The 20,837-nt window shown below is 42.7% G+C and overlaps 1 protein-coding gene across 7 annotated transcripts in view; it reads right to left on the bottom strand.

Moving 5' to 3' along the window:
• Positions 1–20,837, bottom strand: part of SGMS1 (sphingomyelin synthase 1) — a 277,512-nt gene that overhangs the window by 57,918 nt on the left and 198,757 nt on the right. The window lies entirely within an intron of this gene.

Genomic DNA, 20,837 nt, shown 5'->3' with positions numbered 1-20,837 from the left:
TACAGGTGTTTCCCCATAGCTTCGGAAGACGTAATACCTATTAGATACTCTATAGATGAGCTGTTCATTAACGTGCACTAGTAGCAGTTGAGGCACTGGTTGGAATCATAGAAGATTACAGGCACATCTGAACAACACAGTATCAAGACGGCATGTTCCTAATTATTCATTACCTACTAGGTGATGGCCACTAAAATAGAACTGCAGGTGTCACTGTCCTGAGTTATCTTCTTGATGCCCAGATCACGTCATGCTTATTTTCGCAAAATTCTGTGTGCGATAACATCCAAACCATTTGACAAAATGTCAGTTTCATGTACAACAAGAACATTATGTTATCACAACCTGAAAAGGCGGCATGGCTCATTAAAAGCATTTCAAAATCTTGTCAAATGATCTAAAGATGTAAACTGTGAGATCAAACAATTTAACTTTCAAATGTCACAGATTATTTCAGTATAAAAGAGAAATAAGGACCCAGAGAAAAATACGGATTTAATTTGTAAAAGAACAAAACACTAGTCATGAAGATCAAAACCGGAAAAACGACTAAGAACGGCAATTACATACTACTTCTGGGGGAACAGAATCTCTCAATAAGGGAGGGTAAAATTGAGCACAGAATGGCTTTTCAAATTATTTCTGAAAACATTCTTACCATTAAATAACAGTGTCGGTCTCCTTGTGTCTATTCCACATCTTAATCATGCCCCATACCTATGCAGCAAGGGTCAAGCTACACACAGAACAAAAGATCCTCATGACAGACGGCAAGTTCTGCTTGTAGAGAGCTAGGCGCGTATGATAGTGAGGTCCCGTTCACTGAAGGAACTCCATGATCAACACTCAAATAACAGATTATCAAAGCACCCTGGCAGAGAGACAGGCACATCAATTTCACTAAAGACAGCTCAAATGTATCTTCCATTGATCATCCTAATGAGCTTTTCTCCTTGGTATACACAGAGCCAGCACTAAAGAGCTAAGGACTGAAAACTGTATATAGTTATAAAAGCCAAATCATTGAATCAAAATAAAACCAAACGTGAAGCACCCACGTCCCGGGCACTTTGTGAGTCACGAGGATGCATCCACCGTGGTTCCTGCCTAACTAGGTTAAAATGTTCAAAACGTAAACTCCTGTTTTTCTCTAAACCTCCTCCTTCGGCATGCCTTCTTCAGCTTAGCAAACCGCAATTCCATCCTACCACTCGCTGTGGCAAAGGCTCTTAGCTGGTGCTCTCCCTCCTTCTGACCAATCCTATCAGAACTGGCTCTACAGCAGTAGAGCCAATTCTATCAGATCAAAGGAGGATTTGTGTATTAATCAGAAACTTTCAATCAGAAGTGCTCTATACTTAAGTAAAAATACATAGTCAGACTCAAAAATTTCAGTACGCTAGTACAGCACCTAGCACAGAATAGGCCCTTAATGAATATTTGTTGAATGAATGAATGAATGAACAACGAATGAAATTAATCATTACTGGCATGGAAATCTGAGCACTTAATCCTAATTAATACCTCAGTACACACTCGATGGTTATTCATCCATCATTACGGAACATCAAATCAGTATCCAGAAGGATGGGAGAACAAATCCACAAGAATTGAACTTAGAGTTACTTTATTATTCCCAGATGATTAAGGAGGATTTTTGTTTCTAAAACTCATTACTGTATTGAGTACCTACGATTAAAGCACTATGTATTCCTGACAATGAACCATTTGTAATCTAGGTTGGGAGCAGAAAACACACTGAGGTAGAATATATGGAAAAAATGTCCAAAAGTGGAATAGGAGATAAGTACAAATAATATATGCTAAGATTCAATGCAGGCAAAACAATTAGATAAAAATTAGTTAAGACTGTCATAAGTTTTATGTAAGGCAACGTTACGTTTTTTATCCAAATCTATAACACATTCCTTGTGTCCCAGAAATTCCATTTCTAATAATATCGCTTACAGAAACATTAACAAATGAGTCAAGATATATGTTCGAAAATGTTCACAGCGGTCCTGTTTATACAGCAGGATTTTCCAAGGCACCTAAACATGCGCCAGTGCGGTTTGGGTGAATAAACGCGATTCCTCCTCACAAGAGAATACCATGCCGTCATCGCAAACCAGAGGGGTATCTGTACCTACCGGCCTGTCTGTGATGCAGAGACATACATGATCTTCATTTACATACACTTTACCGTATACGGTGAGGGGCAAAAGTCAGTCTACACTGGTGAGTACATGAGACAGTTTATTCTTGTATCACTTATTACTTATCCTATCATCTTCCATACACGCAATTGTGAGTCTACTTCCGCCCCACCCTGTACACGTGCGTGTGTGTGGGTAAGCATGGAAAGTCTGGACGCATGCACAACATGGAGCACGAGAGGGGACGCGAATGCAGAATTGGTGAGGGAAATAAATCGCACTCGTTTATACAGGACATATACGCAATAATCATGTAGAATGCAGTGCTTTTTCACACACACACACACACACACAATCAAGGTTAGAGAGCAAAAGGAATAGGATAAGGAGAACAAAACGGAAGGACGATTGCCAAAGAATTCTCAAGTCCAGAGTTACATATGTCTTTTTAAATATAAATGGCCGTGTGGGGACACCTGCCCAACCAGGCAGTCCTGGAATTCGCCTTTGCCTGCAGCCCCGTCGTGCTAGGATTTCCACTCCCCTGCCTCTTAGGAAACAAACGCTGCCCGGGCCCGGCCCCAACCTGGCCAGCAGTGGCAGTGCTAAGAGCAAAAGAAGAGAAAGGAGGGAAGGAGAACCAGGAGAGCAGCTCCCACTCGTCCTTTCCTAACCCGCTGCAGGCACAGCTATTCAGTCCTGGAGCGGAGTCCCTGCACTCAGCCCAAGCCCCCGCCGGCTTCAGTGACAGAATTCCCCCTGCAGACTCACAGAGCCTGAGCACTCCTGAGAGAGCCCCGCCAACAAAGTCCTACCACAGTCACCGAAATAAACCTTTCTCTTTCCATCCTGGCCTTGAATTTAAAAGGAGAGGGGCTTCTAGAATGCAGACTTTCTTAGCCTCTCTCCCTTCTGATGTAGCAAGCAGTAAAAACATGACCAGCAGAAGAATACCATCACAGCACGGGGCTAGCTAGGTCTGGGGTGTGCGGCAGGGAACCCAGACTACAAAGAGGCATGGACTTCCTCGGATTCTCCAGGTCCCTGGGCTGCTGGCCAGCCCATTCTCAGAATCAGTAGAGGAATCTCCAAGCCACTGCTGACCTGGCTCCTCCTTCTGCCGGAGGCTGCAATGGAATGAGGTCTGATCTAATCAAGGGACCATTCAGAACCTCTTCCCCAAATGTTATGTATTTGTACCCCAGTCTGCCACCTCCCTAGACCACCTGTGCTATTATTTACTTAACAGAGTTCTCCAAACTGGTTCTCCATTTTGTAAACCAATTCTTGTCCTAGGCAACAATACTTATGAAAACAGATGTTTAATGTGCTGGCTACTTTTTTAAACCAGTGAACATTAAAACAAACATACAACTGAGGATTTTAAAAGTGTTGTCTGATTCTCATGGTATGTGAAAGTTTGAGAACAGTGTTTTGAAAAAACTATCCTGGGAAAATACACAAGGGTGCAAATAAGAATGCTGTGTGTGACCTTCTGGAGCACTCGCTACCTGTGCAGAAGTGCGGTGCCGTCTAGGACCACAAACTCTTGTCTCCAACAAAAAGTAATCGGGCCCTGAGTGGGTGGCTCAGCGGACTGGAGTGCCATCCAGTGCACCAAACGGTTGCGGGTTCGATCCCCAGTCAGGGCACACACCTAGGTGGCAGGTTCGATTCCCAGTCAGGGTGCATATAGGAGGCAACCGGTTGATGTTTGTCTCACATCGATACTTCTCTCTCCTCTCCCCCTCTAAAATCAATAAACATATCCCCGGGTGAGGATTTAAAGAAAAGTAATCGGAAAGGGAGAAAGAAGGGACAGCAGGAAAAATCTTTTTGTGAGTTTCCTCTACCACTATTTTCAATTTACTTTATTTGGACCAGATTCCTTTGGCCCATGGAACCCATCTGTGTTTCAGATTTGAATGTTTAAAAGACAACTATAAAGAGCTTCCATTTGGGATGACGACTACTCTGGAGAGTAGTTATGGTGATGGCTGTACAATAATATGAATACACTTAACACCACTAAATTGTGCACTAAACTATGGCAAAAATGGCGACTGTTATGTTACGAGCTGAGGAGAGTCATGAGCGGTCTTCCCACTGTGGGCGTGGACGAGTCCTGTGGGCGGCTCGGGTGGCTCTACACATCTGTCTTTACCCCGCGTCTTCTCCACCTGTCACCTTCCAGGGGTTTACCTGCAGCCTGGAAGGGGGTCTGCGGTAGTTCAGGAAAGAAGGAGACAGTGACCAGTCAGCTGACTACACTTAGCATCGCCCTGCTGCGACTTCGGTGAGCCGCCTCTCTAGTTCCAAATCACAGGCCCTCCTTCCCTCCTTTCTAATTTTCGGATACTGAGGATGAAACTATTGGATAAAATTAGATTGTTAGATTACATATGGTGACATACATATAAACCTTTTACATTAGATAAGTTTTACATGGTAGTAACCGTGGAAACAAGAATTAGGATTAAATTTAATTCATTTTTGACCTATGGGTTTCAGCCGACACCAGTCAATCTCGTGGGAAAGAAGAGCCTGCATATGAGGCGATAAGAACCTGATGAAATGAATCTGTTCCCTTACAAGCAACTCCACACAAATATGAACCATCCTCTCATAAAATACTAAATTAAGGATATGGAAAAATGCATGTGATGCTCCACACTGACAATTTTAAGCCAGGTTCTGTTCAGTGTATGTATGGCATGGTCAATGTTTTGTGTTACCTACATCATCCAGAGAGAGCCGTGCACACGCAAATAAATACTGACGTCTGCACACCAGACTGATTAACGTTACCCCTGGTGACTTACCAATTCTGCTTATCTTTTTAGAGTTCAAAACTTATGATAAAAAACAAGCTACTTTTCCATCCAATAAAAGGCTTTAAGAATAAATAGGTGTTTTAAAGGTGGATGCCCTTCCCCAGTCCACAAACACATTCCACCTCCTCGGCCCACCCCACCAAACACCACGCCCTCGTCCTGTTATCAACAGAAACTGAGAGGAGAGACCCTGGCAAGCTGCCAGACTAAATTTAGCACACAGACCTAAGTTCCAGTTCCTCTCAAATCCTGTCCCTGAAATAGTACTGCTCTTGTGAAACTAAATTTTCCAGGCCTTTCACCCTGGGCTTCATTTTATAAGCTTCTCGTTTCATCAAACAGCTACAGGAATCACATACTATCAAGAATAGCACCCCAGCGTGCTAGCTGACGCAATATCCTGGCAAACAGCAACCTCTTTTCTGTGGAACGCTTACTACCTGCAAATCTAAACAGCAGAGGTCAAAGTCTTTGGAAGCAGATTATTAACTGCGGGAGTCATAAAAAACTGTACAATAAATTCTCATTGAGAAAGAAACACGTCTCCACCTGACTACGTGGAGAATCATGGAACGGATTATTGCAGCACGGCCTTTGTGGATTTAGCCTCAGCTTGGAAAGCCATGTTATAAACACACAAAGCCAACTGTAAACATGAAAGAGTAATACGATGTACTATACTGAAGGAAAGCTGGCATTAGTTCATATAGCTTAGATGCTAATTACAAAATCAGAAGGGCATGATTATGTGTTGAAATAATTAAAAAATTAGTATGTGATACAGCATGCACACCTTGGAGATCAGGAATCTGACAACCACCTAAATTTTCTCAATGCCAAGGTGGGAACCTGTATGCCACAGCTTTCGAATAAAATGCATGTGACAACCTGATAAAGAAGAGGCCAAGATGAGGAGTACTGGTCCAGTGACTGCTAAGTGACTTTGAAGAACTCTGAATTTTCAGAGGGCAGTTGAAGCAGAGAACCAAGCAGTATCAAGAATCCAAGGTCTTTTCTCAGCACATTTCTGCTTGACATGTGAGGTGGAAAGTCTGTCACTTCCTTGCTTCTCATTTTCCTGCTCCTCCTCCTACCAAGGAGGAAGAGGAAAACAGCTGACATTACTAAGTGTAAATCCCTATGGACCTACAACGGATGGGAGGGGTGAAGGCACAGGCTCCAGAGGTGTGGTCAGGCCTGCAAAGTCAAGGGCTAGAGTGGAGCTCCACCCGCTGGGTTGAAAGCCTCCATGTTCCACCAATGAGTGGACACCTCCAAGTGGGGATACCATCATTTCCCTTGAAGCCATGGGGTAAAGCTGACACAAGATTCTGAAATGTGTCTCCAGTTGTTAAAACAATGTGTACTGTTACCACAAGGACTGTTATCACTGACAATTCTTCTCCCTTCCTTCCCTGTGGTTTTAGGAGTACACTTATGAGTCATTTAGACCACTCCAGAGGCTCCTATCACAAGGCTCCACCTTCCCTCCTCCACCCTGTCCTGCCCCACCCCCCACACACTGCTGTTAGCCAGGCTAACGTGTCCACTGCCCCACCTGGACTCCATTAGCTGGGAGACAAGAGCAGGCTTCCTGCAAAGCCTGAGCTGCGGACAGAGCCTTCCTTCCTGGCTCTGAGTGCCCCTTGTACTCCAGGGCGGCTCCCGCCTGTGTGACACAGACAAGCCTTGAGCACATCTCACCATCTGCAGCACAGCTGAGTCACATCAGAGCGCAAATGGCCAGAGGAGGAAGTTCCACAGTTTCACTTTCCTCAACCACTTAGCAAAGGTATAAAGACATCACTGGGGAATTCTTTCAGAGAGCTCCCATGCTCCGCCCTTTCCGAGGTCAGAAGCCCACCCACACAGCCAGGTCCCCAGCCCCAAGCAGCTATTTGGAGGGCCAAATATTGGATTTGTGTGTGTGTATGTCTGAACTTAATTATCTTATACTATCTTTTTCAAAAAGGACTTTCCCCATTTTTATAAAAGGCATATATTATCTTTGTAAAAAGATTCATATGATACAGAAGTACATTCAAGTTATTAGATGGAGGTGGGTAGGTAGGTAGGTAAGTAGGTAGAAGGGAAGGATGAAGAGAGAGAGGATGGGCAGGCAAGTGAGCTTCCTCATCCCCATCCTTCAGGGATAACCAGTGCTAACAGTTGGATGTACATCCTTCAGAACTTAAAAAGAAAAAGAATACAAGTAAATTTAATTGTTAATGAAAAAAGTGAATGAGTGTATTTGTACGCATTCTATAATACCATCTGTGTAAGGAGCGGGAGGGGAGGAGACCCACACTTATTTGCTAACATACACACAAGACTTCACTTGAAGGCGCCAGAAGAAATAGTTAATGTCACCTGGCTCCCAGAAATAGGCCTGGGAGACAAGGGTGAGAAGTACACTTGCCACTCTATGTCCTTTCTTACTATTTCAATGTGGAACCACGTGAATATATTATTTATTTAAAATATTAACTGTTTAACTTAAATATTAAAACCCGAGAAAAATGTACTTGAACAGCGCCTAGCACAGAGCAGGACTCACTGAAAATGCAGAGTGAGTGGGACAAATGAGCCCACCATTTTACCGTGATCGAAACTACACTGCTCACAAGGCAGGCGCAGTTTTAAGTAACCTACCACATACGACAGAAAAAGAAACAAAAACACGTGATCATTGACATGGGAAGGCATCCACGATCGGTCCTTCCAGAGGAAGAGTACGAACTAAGAGAGGAAGGAGGTTTCAGGTACCTAGCAACCCACAAAGACATCAACTGTCATCCCGAACGTTCTCTCCCGAGGCTCCTGTGGGCCGAGGGTACACGGCCAGCCTCCCAAAGTCTGGGGGCACAAGTCAAAGGGGCTCTGAATAAGAGGGGCAATTTTTTATGTTTACAATTTACTCCAAAATTACACAAATTTTGTGTTTTGTTCTATAGTCAATCATGGCTATATTCACAGAAAAACCATTGTCTTTGCCCATATCTCCAAGAAATATGTAATGCACACCTCTTGACCGACCATCCCAGATCTGGGGGGATGTAAGCACCCCGATGTGAAAACCAAATTCCAGCTGAATCTCACACAAACCGGTGATCATCAAAGCGAAGGGCTTTACCCACAGCCATGCAGCAAGTAGGGCAAGGCTGAGACCCGGCTGGGGGAGTGATTTGTCAGCGGGAGCATCGAATTTGACTGATAGTTTGTGTGTGTGTGTGTGTGTGTGTGTCCCCCTTTCTTCCCCACCTCTCCCCCACACGCACACCGCCACTGCCAGCTCCCCCAGATGGAAACCCTCTGATGTCTCATCGGGGTCCAAGGTTCTGTCCATTTACAGAACCACCTTCTGTAACCCCTTTACCAGAACAGGTGAACTCATCTGGCTATGCCCACAGGACATAGAATCTCTACCAAGATCTCTCCCTCATTAGACTTTGTATGAAGCAATTTGTTTTAACAAGAACATTGTTTCTAAGCACTTTAATAATCATTTCAGCTGCACCATCTGCATACTGGTTAATGTACTAATTGCAGATCTGTTTCATTTATTTGTTAAAACCAGAACCTTGGTTTGACATTTGATTAACCAACCACTTGGATTAGTTTACATGTTTGAAAATAACACTGCCTACTGCTTACAATATTCCCTAATACACATTCCCCCTGATTTTAGCAGGCTTTCCCTCAATTTTTCCAAAGCAGTTTCATATTAGAAATTATATTAACCTATTTTACATAAAGAATCCCTTGAATAATAAACAATGGTTAAAATACTGATATTATGTTCAGTTCTCACTCGAAGTATTTGGTACTTTAAATAAAGTGTGATGCCTCCAAGTCAAATGCATAAATAATGTTTTATAAATTATTCCTGCAGCAGGCAAGGTACCTTAGCAGGAAGCCAGTTTTAACTAATGAAAGAAAAGAAAGTATCTTTGGAAGAAACAAAATATACAAATTTGTAGACTGTTACTAAAATAACAATCTACAAATATTTCTTGAATAAGACATAAACCCTGAAGAATGAATGATTCTATTCCCTCGGGGAATTTAAACCAATGCTCACATCTAGATATTTTACAGGGAACGGGGAAATCAGGTCCTTGCACCAAATTCCTATCGCAGTGGAGGAATGTCCAAACAGCTTCTCTACTGGATCAAATATCTCTAGTCTCCAGGAAGAGTTTCAGACATTTTAGGCTCAAATAAATGCCACTGTCACAAAAGTAACCAGTGCACCAAGGTCAAGGCAGCACCGGTCACAGTCCGAGCCTGGGCGAGCGTGGGCAGAGGCAGCGCTGACAGGAATTGCTCGGCCCTGCCATGGTGCAGGGCTCCAGTAAGAGAACGGTCTTCCCTGAGCATCACCAGGGCTTTGTCCCAGGTGATGTGAGTCCCCCAAACTTCAACACAGCAATCAGGTATGAAGAAAAAGGCTCGTTCCAGTGTCACAACACATTCCAAAGCAACTCGAAAACATTCAAAACGGAAAGACTCCTAAGCCAGGAGGCATACGACCTAATGTTGAGTGACATACCACCCCCTCTCATCCTCAACTTCTCTTTTGACTTAAGTGGGCAGAATTCAATCCTTTTCCTCGCTGACAATGCTGTTGTGGGACTTGAATGTAATAAACTACATAGAATCCTTTAAATAGTGCACAGTGCTGCACAGATCAGCCCAGTACTCAGAGGACAGCAAGTTTATAAATGATTACATTGTAGTGTCAACAGTCTTCTGGTCAGGTAACTAGAAAAATAAAATAGGATCTAGCCATGTTCCTTCCAAGGAGTCTTCTTATTTGAAGCTGTGGTTTCTGTGAAAGTGTAATTAATAATCTAACTCATGACTTAGACTTGGGTCTACTTCCTCTAAACACAGCATCATATAGTGAATGCCCAGGGTCTCACCTAACTCTTACAAGCTAGGGAGGTAGTGGTCCTACCCCTGTGTTCTACCAGTAACTGGACCATGCACTTCAGGCCAATCAGCTTGTCCTCCTCTGGATCCCTGAAGATCAGCCACCAAGCACGATGCAAAGGGCAAGAGCTCACCTTTATAACATCACCAGGGTCATCACCCAAGAGTTATTTCAGTAATGAGAAAAAAGAGTCAACAGACAAAAAGTAAATACTGAATAGCAAACATGAGAACAAAATATTCGCGTAAAATGCTATGATGTCTGAGATATGCTTTAAAATACTGCTTCCTGTCTCCCTCCCCTGCACCCTGAGCGAAGTAGGAGCTGGGAGGGACAGAACAAGAATCACAGTAAAGTTGATGGCTATTAATCCGGGGTGAGAAGGATATGGAGTTCATTTGGCTAGTCCCTCTACATTTTTAAAAATTGTTTCTAAAAACTGTCTTAACATTCTTTTAAACTATAATTTAATCTGGCATGAACCAAATTTATTTTTAAAAATAACAGATGCGCATATACAAAATATAAAGCACCCAGGAAAAATAAATTAAGAAAATAAGGAAGGGGGGGCAAAGGCAACAACTTTTAGTTATAAGATAAAATAAGTCATGCAGATGTAACACACAGCATGGGGACTATATTAATGATACTGTGCTACATATTTGGAAGTTGCTAACAGAATAGATCTTAAAAGTTCTCATCACAAGGAAAAGAATCTGTAACTGGGTATGGTTGATGGGGGGACTCAAATACGGGAAAAAAGTGAGTTTCAGGTAATAGCTAATAAACTTAGTAATCAATGCATGTAAAAAGCTATTGTTCAGGAACTGAAGTTATCACCCGCCCTGACTCCAGGAGACCACGAGCAGTTCCACCTTTGTGCCTCAGGAGGTCTCAAGCAATTCGAGAGGGAATCTGAGCCACTGTCCTCCAGGGGGAGATGCCCACTGCTCAGGACACAGATAAAATCCACTGCCCAGGTCACACATGGTTAACTTTTCCCCTGAATTCCAATCCTCCTACCTATACTTCTCTTCTCCTTATAAAAAGCATCTGTTTAAAATGGAATTTAAGACGGTCTGTTAGGGTATAAACCCACCGTATTCTCAGGTCACCGGCCACCTGAATAAAACGCCCATAAAGATTTAACCCGTTTCTGCTTATTGGGTCTGGTAGGTGACGGGGAGCATGGCCGGCTTTTCTGGTTTCGTGGTGACGAATGGTACCTAGACCATTGTGGTAATCATTTTGCAATATGTACAAACATCAAATCATTATGCTGTACTCCTGAAACTAATACAATGTTCTGTCAAAAAATAAACATAAAAATATAAACAAGTGCAGCATAAAATTTATACTGGGTGGTGGAATGAAATCAAAGTCAACCTGTTTCCCACAACTACTAAGCAGAGAACCACTGCTCACAGCAAAGAGCTCTTTCCACCAAGCCCCCTGCATTTATCAGTGTTTACTGGAGCTGTCATCTTTCTTTACTGTTTTTTATTTTCTAAGGTTTATATTTGATGACTTAATATACGTATACATCGTGAAACCACCTCTTTAGTAATCTACCCATCCACACATCCCTGAACAAAGTCAGACCCAACGCTGATCAGACCTAACACTTCCCACAGTCAGTGGGGCTTTCACCTGCTACCCCTTTCCTGAGAGAACAAAAACATATGTCCAGTTTCTCTGCCTAATGAGACTAGGTCAAGTCGACAGCAGAAAAGACGGCAAAACAATCACACTCTGACATGCAAGAATGCTTCGTATTAGATAGACGATAAAAACCAAAAGAAGCCCAAACCACTGCATGCCCCTTATTGGGAAGATACCAGTTCAGGTTTTACTCTGTGTTTTCTTTCTCTCTAATTCCTCACTCTCTCCGTATTTCCTTTCTAGCTTCAGAGACAGATAATAAAGTCAAGAAATAGCTGAGAAACTCCACAATGGCAGATAAGGAGGTAGGTTAAGATTTGAGACACTGTTCTAGAAGTTCCATCTGATAAAGCACTGAGTTATGAGACTAAGGACAGCTGTAGACTGTGGGCCTTTTCTGATACCTGTCCCTCAACGAGAAAAAAGATTCCCTGGGCGGAATGTTTCTGTTAGCAGGCACAACAGAGACTCAGCTGAGGGAAGTGTTGACTGAGCAGGATACCTTTAAAAGATTTTGCAAGTGAGCTGATAAAGGCTCAGCCCCGAAACCCAGGTGATTCTTTTAATCTTACCTGTCAGAGGGACACCGCTCTGTTCATCTTCCTAGAACAAAATGGTCACAGTCCTAACTTTTGCAACCTGAGTCATCTATCTGTCATCCAGGGGAAAAACTACTACAAAAGGCAGTCCTTCGGATTGAAGGGAGCAAGACTAAGAAGACGAATTCTCTTATCTTTCTTCTCTGAAGTTTTAAGAGAAGCTTGCTTTTCTTGAAACACTGGCCAGTTCCTATCGTACGCATAGTGTGAAGCATATGGTGTTTCCCACTTTGCTTTGGCCACCAGGAATCCCTGAGCCAATGTGCATGCCAAATCTACAACTGATCTGCACCTGAAGATTCAGTGCTGATACCTAAAGAGTTGGCATGGTTGTCTCTTGAATCCTGAAACAGAATGTTGATCACCAGCCACACTGAATTCCCACTTTAGGAGAGAGAGTCAGGGTTGGTACTAGGGATGGTGGTGTGATGCTTGCTTCTGTTGCTGCAGCTTCAGGTGAATTCTGAACCACACTTTATGACACATGGCAGGGCAGAATTTGTGCAATTCTGGACACATCCATGACTCCGTAACTCTCCAGGGTGTGGTCTTTAAATAAGTCTATACAAATTCTGGTGCGGCACCATCAAATGGAAAATGAAATAAATCTGAGGTTTGTGAAATAAAAACACAACTGCAAAAAACATAAGTTTTTTATAGCTGCTTATACGTTTTGATTTAAGTCACATCTCACTCACTGTCAGAGGCAGGCAAGCAAGTCCAGCAGGGCTCTAATGTTCAAGCTGCTGGCCCCACTCACATTGTGTTTCTAGGTCTTTGCTTCTCGTTAACTAACCAAATTGTTTAAGCAATAATTGATTTGAAACTTTTCTGCCCCTCTTAAAAGTTAACATAATGAAGTTAATAACTGATTCTTAAAGTAAGTCAAGTTATGAAACAAATGAACAAATCACTACACTATATGGACTAATTATACTTTATGAACGAATTATCATGTACAAAATAACGTAATCTGCGTGGATTCCTTTTAGCTTTTATGTAACAGGAAAAGCTTGGCAGAAGCTTTCTGGTGGCACTTGAGTGAGCTGGGGGTTTTGTCTCACATCTAACTAATAAGCTTATCCTTTTATCCAGAATTATACAGAAATACCCAACCGTGAGGTGATAGCAAAACCCAGGCCCTGTGCCCTCTCACCACACAGCTTTTTCTATTAGATTCCCAAAGAGACACCTTCATATACTGAATGTTGGTAATTCCAGATGCAAGCCACATAAAAATCAAATTTAAAAAGGTGGCGGGGCCCTGGGATACCAGTAATAACTAACAGCTCCTTGAGCCATTGAGGAGGAGCTGTAACACCGCAGCAGAGTGGAAGCGCTCGAAGCCAGTCTCCGACTGGATTAATTATTCCCTCACAACACACTGAAGCGTGTGATGGCTAAGCAACCTCTCTCTGCCTCTGGTGTTAGCGAATATAAGCCTGACCACTCTGTTCCCACTATCGATGTGCGTGCTCTGCTTACCAAGACTCAGTCATAGTTGCTTCCAAACGTGTTTATGTAGGTTGGACTTGTTTCTGTTGTTATATCATTTAATTAAATATTAAGTAATCAGTGAAATTTGAGTCTGAAAAAGTGAACGGTTGTTTCTATAAAACTGAACTGAATGCTTCAGAAACACCTGACACAGGTAAATAATATTATTAGCTGTGGAGACAATGTTAATATTCTGAGGGGCGAATGTGACAATATTCAGCTGCTTTGAAAGTTCTGCTGTTCTGGCACTATTTTAAAGAAACAAAGTCTGGCTCTGGCCAGGCTGCTCAGCTGGTTGGAGCATCAAGCTATGCACCTAAAGGCTGCAGGTTCAGTTCCTGGTCAGAGCACATTACCTAGGTTGCAGCCTCGATCCCCAGTTGAGGCATGAATGGAAGGAAACAGATTGATGTTTTTCTCTCACATGAATGTCTGTCTGTCTGTCTCTCTCTCTCTCTCAAAAAAAAAAAAAAATCAATAAAAAACATCCTTGGGTGAGGATTAAAAAGAAAAAACCAGCTATTGTGGATGGTACGTTATGAGCGTGGTCTGTGCAAGAAAGCAGCATGGAAAATGTATCAGACAACCCACATTCAAAGGAGAACCCCTGACACTAGAAGCTAGGGGTGTTCCTTGGCGAGTGGAACAGGAAAACCAAGACAGACAGCTGCACGCACTGCCTGAGCCATTACAGCCAGCTGCAGATGGTCACCAGTGCAAAACTGGGAAAACTGGAAAAATGGGAAAACAAGGGCCTTGCTTTGTCTCCAGGGCAAAACCTTTCCTCCCTGGAGATAACATCTAGGCCTCAGTTGTGTTTCAGCTCCAGGCCCAGAAAAGCAGCAAAACCAGGTGGACAATGGCCAGAACCAACAGCAATGACTAAAGACCCCCTGTCCTGTCACTGACCAATCAGTCAAGACCACAACCCTAAAAGGACGCACCTGGAAATCGGATGAATATTCCCTGAAACCCTCCTTCGAGACCTCCTCTAAGATTGTTGCCATCCCAAGAAAGAGATAAAAGCCTCAGGCCAAGACCCAGGGTGTGCACGCTCTCCCTCTGGGAAGCAGCCCATGCCCTGCCTTCCCCTCTTCTTCCCCCACTTCTTTCTTCACAGGCACGCATCTCCTAAACTCTAAGGCAATGGGCAGCTGGCAGCCTGTCCCAGGCTAACCTCCTGAACCTGTCCCAAAGCCCCCTTTCCTCTGACTTCCCAGAGGGCCTTATGTCTGGGGCCCAGGCTCATCTGTTGCTTCCACTATGCTAAGCCCTTCCTTGTTTCACTGTCCCCAGCTTTAATAAACATACCATCATAGCCACCTGGACTCATGCCCTGAAATCTTTCCTACACGAGGTCAAGAACCCAGGCCTACAGCTGGCCCTGCGCAGACCAGCTCAGGGCCGGGCCCTCATCAGGTAGCCACACTACCTAAAAGACTGACCAGTTCTGAACGTTGATATTTCTACATTTAATGAGATGTTTATGGTGGCTATGTATCATTTTTTACTGCCACCATTAACTGATTAATCATCTAACTACAGGTCCCAATTATATTTGATAGGACCTTCTGGAAAGAACTAAGCCAAGGTCAGTATCCTCCCACATATTTTCATCTTTCCTTGATAAAGAACTTCAGCGAAAAGGAACAAGGAAAGTTTGCCATGAGGACATCTCACCCCCTTTCAGGGGCCGTCTCCTCAGGAGTCTGCACTTCCCTAAGCTCCCAGAGTGCAGCTCCCAGTCCCACCTCTGGCAGACAGAAGTAACCACTGCCTTTTCTCCTCTTCCCTTCACCTGTTCAACCCCATTGTCTCAAGTCCACTTGTGCTCAGCTAGAAGTTGAGCACAGCAAGGGAAAGGCAATTCACGCTGTAAGGTATGTTTCTCTTTGCTAAAATGCTAAGATGTTTGCGTTTCAGAAGATCTGTGTTCACTTATTTATAAGTGGCAATAGTTCAAGAGTACATAAAGAGGAAGTAAAAACAAAAATCAGGGCTGTGGAAGCAGAGAGATTTTGGAACCAGGTAGGAAGGAGCAGGTTAGTCTTAATGACTTGTCAAGCAGAAAGGTAAACTAGATTTAAACTTCATCTGAAGTCAGCTTCCTTGTATATAAAAATAGGATACCACCACCTACTTCATAGGATTAAAAAAGATAGTCACAAAGCAACTAGTACAGTCCAGACACATAGTAGGTGCTCAATACATCATGGCTGTTTTAGTAGTCTACGTTCTCCCATCCAATCCCACCCACCTCTCGCCCCCAATGGCATTACTTTTTACAACATCTTTCCTCCCTCAATTTAAGAACAGAAAGATTCTCCCCCCAAGGACTCCCCCAAAGCTGCAGCTCAGGGGCACTCTGATGAAGAAAGCTGTAGAGGGCAAGGTCATGTTACTTGCAGGCTATGTCCTCCACCCCTCAGTACACTCTTGGGAGCTCTGAAAGTATATGGCACTCAAAATGTGGTATCAGTTGCTTGATTTACATTATTAAATTTACTCAGAATTAATGTATAGTAAGAAAAAAAGCAAAGAATAAAAAAAGCAGCCAGTTGACTCTCTTTACATCAATACTCCCAAAGCATTTTCTTGCAGGGTGTCATCATCTAAGGTCCCTGATGTGGTGGCTAGATTTAGAGCCCACCTGTACACTCTGCAAAGAGCGGATGATTCCCCTTGAGGTGAAGGTTCACCGCACACCTAGACGGGAGCTCCCTCAGGGCAGGGCAGTCTGCAGGTACCGACCTGGCAGGGCACAGGGGCGAGGTCAGCGTCCAGGTCCATCATTGCTCCCCAGTTCAAGAGAAGGAGATGTTGAAGAGTACAAGAAAGATGAACTGTAAATGACCTGGTCTAGTTCTTAAATGAAAGGGGACAGCCAAGATGCCAAAGCAAAGGAGAAAGGCGAGAAGAGGGAATACCACTGGTTTATTTTTAACAACATTCCAAGTACACACACATCTAATCACAGCTCACTCCCCTTCCATGAAAGAAGAAAAATTTGTTTAAGTTCTGAAGAACAAAGTGTCTGGGTTTATTTAGATGTCTACATCTCTCTGCCTCCGTGCAACTGAGCTATCTTTTCCGGATAAGCATCAACTACGGCACATAGCTTAGGCTTCCCTGGTAGAGGACAAACACCAGTTGAGAAAGCTGCCATTCCCATTTGCCAAAGATGATAAACTGCAACAGCTTTTAACTTAAGCAACTACTCAGGTTTCAGAGGTATTCCAGATAAAGCTATTATTTCCTCTAAAGAAAAGCTTTTCTCCTCCTCGGGTATTAATTACCGGCTCCAAAAGGAGCCCTTAAGAACAACAAATGAGTTACGGGGTTCTGAAGGGCTGATGGTGGCAGGGTCTGCCTTGGGGAGGCAGAGCGGCCTGTGAGAACTGCGATGCTAAATCATTTCACTTCTCTTCAGTAGGACCCAAGCATACCTTCCGCTTACTAGATACATTTCAAAGGGCTAAACACAGAAGTAACTCCATCCCTGGACTTTGCGCTCTGGGGTGCTAATGAATGTTTTAGAATACAGTTAGTATCATACTGCATATTTTTCTCATTAATAAAAGAGGCAGGATTGTTCTTTTCTACTCTCTCTGATCTCCTTAAAAAGTAGAAGTCTTTGAAAAACAGTAATTATTCACTTGCAATGACAATTAACAAGAAACATGTATGCACTTCAAGTGGAAACCCCCGAAGTGGGGCACATGAAAAGCCAGATTAACGGTTCTACAGATGCAGGGAGGCACCTAAGATACTTGGAGGAACCATCAGATTTTGAAATATTAAATTGAAATTATCCTAAAATTTTAAATTACCAGCTTTTAATTCAAAATGGTTTACAAAAGCAATAAAATAGTAAATAAAGACTTTTAAAGAACTTTTAATTGTTTGAACACTTCGGAGTTATTCAGGCCGCATAAACTGTACAACTGTGAGCAATACGAAGCTAACACTGCCAAAATGGGTTTGGGAGAGCATCATCGTGAGCTTTTGGTATCACCTCTCAAAGGCGAGCTTCCGGTCAATTCTTGCTACGTTTGGTAACACATCTGTAAAAACAGCATATATTCAGTTCACAATGAAATGAAACCAAGAATCCCAGTTACTATCAAGCTACCACCTGAAGCAATGAACTAACGCTGCTGAAAACCATCTAACAGTCCACTTTTGATAAGATAAGCGTTCCTGAGGAGGCCGCACAACCGTAGAGGCAGTCGGTCTTTGTGGAAGAGAGGAAAATGTATGCGTTATTATTATTCAGGACGGCGCTGAGCCCCAGTATTTATAATGCGCAATTCTAGCTGGGAGTTTTATACGGGCCAAATTATTCAAAAGAATAAGAAAAGAAATATTATTCATGGATAGTGAATCCTTGACAGTGACAGGCTATATGAAATGTCCAGAAAAGGCAAATCTATAGAGACAGAAACTAGATTAGAGGCTGCCTCGGCGGAAAGGAGATGGGGATTGAAAGGGCAAGCGGGAACTTGTGGGGGTGATGAAAATACTCTTGAAACTGGTTTGTGGTGCTGATTTCATAACTCAGTGAATTTGCTAAATGTCTCTGAATTGCATACTTAAAAGAAGTGAATTTTATGGCATGAAAAGTATACCTCAATAAAGGTTTTTGTTGTTGTTTTTTTAAGTGACAGAGTGATCATTTGGACTTAGCGTTTTGATGGGGACTGGGAAGTAACTAAGTAAGAGTGTGTTCAAATCTTCAGTCTTGAGAATGTTCACCCCAGCTCCTTCCAGTAACCCGAATTTCAAAAGAGGGCTAATGAAATTATAGCACTTCCATACACTACAGCATATGCACCTATTATAAGTGATGCAGGGAAAACGTGACCGCAATCTAAATGTCCATTAATACAAGTAGTACATCAAAAGAAGTGATGGTACAGCCACCCTCTGAAACTAGGGCAGTCCACACTACACAGTCAGTTAAAAATGTTAGATTATACACAACACACACAGAAATATGTCCAGGATACACTGAGTGAAGAGTTCTAGCAGAACAATGCGTATGGGGGACATATGGGGAACATGTGTGGATCATCTATGTATGTACATGCGTTTGCATGAATATTGGGAAAGATAAATACCAAACTGTTCATAATGCTTAGCCCTTGGAAGGACAAAGGGAGAGGAAGAGGATTTTCAACGAAAGTTCAAGGAAAATAATTGGAAGTATGTGCATCCAAGGGCTGAGAATAGTCATCACCGGATACGTGGGATTTATACTTTTTTTTTAATGTTTTTTTTAAACTGACTATACTTTTGGAGAGGAAAGTTAGCACAGTGGTTAGGAGATGGTCCAGATTTAAATCCTGGCTCTTCTGTTTGTTTGCTGTGAGATCTTGAGCAAACTGGTCAACCCCTCTGTGCTACAGCTTTTTGCCTCTGTAAACTGAGAATAAGAACACCCACTCCATAGCCTGTGAGGATAAAGTAAGTATATTATGTACGCAAGGCACTTAGAACAGAGTCTAGCACATACTATGTATTTCTCGTTAATGCTCAACAGCAAGTATACCAGTACCTTATTAGTAAGAAGAAAACATGGCCAGAGACTTTATTTTCGTGGGGGTGTGGTGGGGGAAGAAGTATAAAAACACAGGCACTGACTGACCCCAGGTATGTTCAACACCAGTAAGTGAGCAGAATGTTTTAGGCACAAATCAAAGTCTGGACAGTTGTCAGAGTCTGATTTATGACCAACACGGAGGTAACCAACATCCCTGTGAGTCACACTGAGGCCAGAGGGTACCTGGGCGGGATGCTCCCAAGTGCCTTGGCTCCATGTGTTATAACAGACTCATACTGTGAGAGATAATTAGTGAGTGTGGCCGGACCAATGGGCAGAGGACACCTGAAACATGAGTGCTCCAATATAAACACATGCCTAATAATTGACCTCAATGGGACTTGTGGCCTCATCTTGGGACATAACAATATAAACTAGGGTCAATTATCTGACACTTGAACTAGCAACTGGAAAAATCATTAACCATCGCATTCTAATAACACAAAGCAAATCTGCCACTTTGAAAAACAGCAAGTTCTAAAGTACCCCATTTCCCATACCTTAGGGTGTCAGAGAACTTTAAACTCTAGTGGTCCTTAAGATCTTTCCCAACGGCCACCCTCTCACTCTGCACATTACTGGAAGCTCTTTCTTAAAGTAAGGACACTTATATTGTAGAGTGATTACTATGTACCAAGTTCATCTATTGCTCTCAAAACTCTTTGAGGTGGATATTTTAACCTCCACGTTTACAAATTTGGAAAACTGGGGCTCAGAGAGAGAATATTCCAGACTCGGGTCCACCCATGAGCGGCAGCACTGAGAATCAAATGCAGAATCATCCATTTCCAACCTCTGCTTTCCCAAGCACTATCAATCCTGGGGCTTTCATTCTTAACGTGCTTCATCCTTTCCATTTTAATGGCAAACTATATCCTTCAAAAGGCTTATACACCATCAAAAATTTAGAACACCTAACCAAAAATATCCCCTCAAAGCTCCTGACATTTTCTTAAAGTATATTTTTTTACAGTGGACACAGCTGACATTAGCATTTTTTTTTTTTCATTTCTTTGTTTCCCCAAAGCCAGTCGATCTTCAACACAGCACCAAGGTCTCACCCACAGACTCGTCTCCATTGGGTAGAACAAACCACAGAAACTCCTGCTTTCAGAAACTAATTTTCCAAAGTAGACTCCTATTCATTTATCCTTCTGTATAGAACGTCAAAGACAAATTCAGCCTTGTTTTGTCTGGATTTATGAGCCAAAGCTAATCAGGCAAGGTGGTCCAAAGTGGTACAGAACTATTGTGCTAAAATCTTTTGTGAACTTTCCTTTTGTGGAGCTAGACATTTTTTTAAACATCTCCATTTATCTTTCATTTTGATATCCCATTTAGAAAACTGTCATTACCAAACCATAATAAATCGGTCTGGTCAAAAGACAAATTAAGGACATCAGTTATCAATTATTTCATCAGTCTGGACTGAAACGGCTGCTTAATAAGTGCCATGGCCATTCAAAACAATAATGGCTGGTTCTCTGTTGTTCTGGGACCCAATTATTTTTGCACTGAATGCCACGGAACAGTAACAGAAGTCAAAGCTTA

The sequence above is a fragment of the Desmodus rotundus genome, chromosome 4 (assembly GCF_022682495.2).
Source record: "Desmodus rotundus isolate HL8 chromosome 4, HLdesRot8A.1, whole genome shotgun sequence".
In the NCBI taxonomy this organism is placed as follows: domain Eukaryota; kingdom Metazoa; phylum Chordata; class Mammalia; order Chiroptera; family Phyllostomidae; genus Desmodus; species Desmodus rotundus.
Note: the sequence above shows the minus strand (reverse complement) of the source record. Positions and strands in the feature narration are given on the sequence as shown.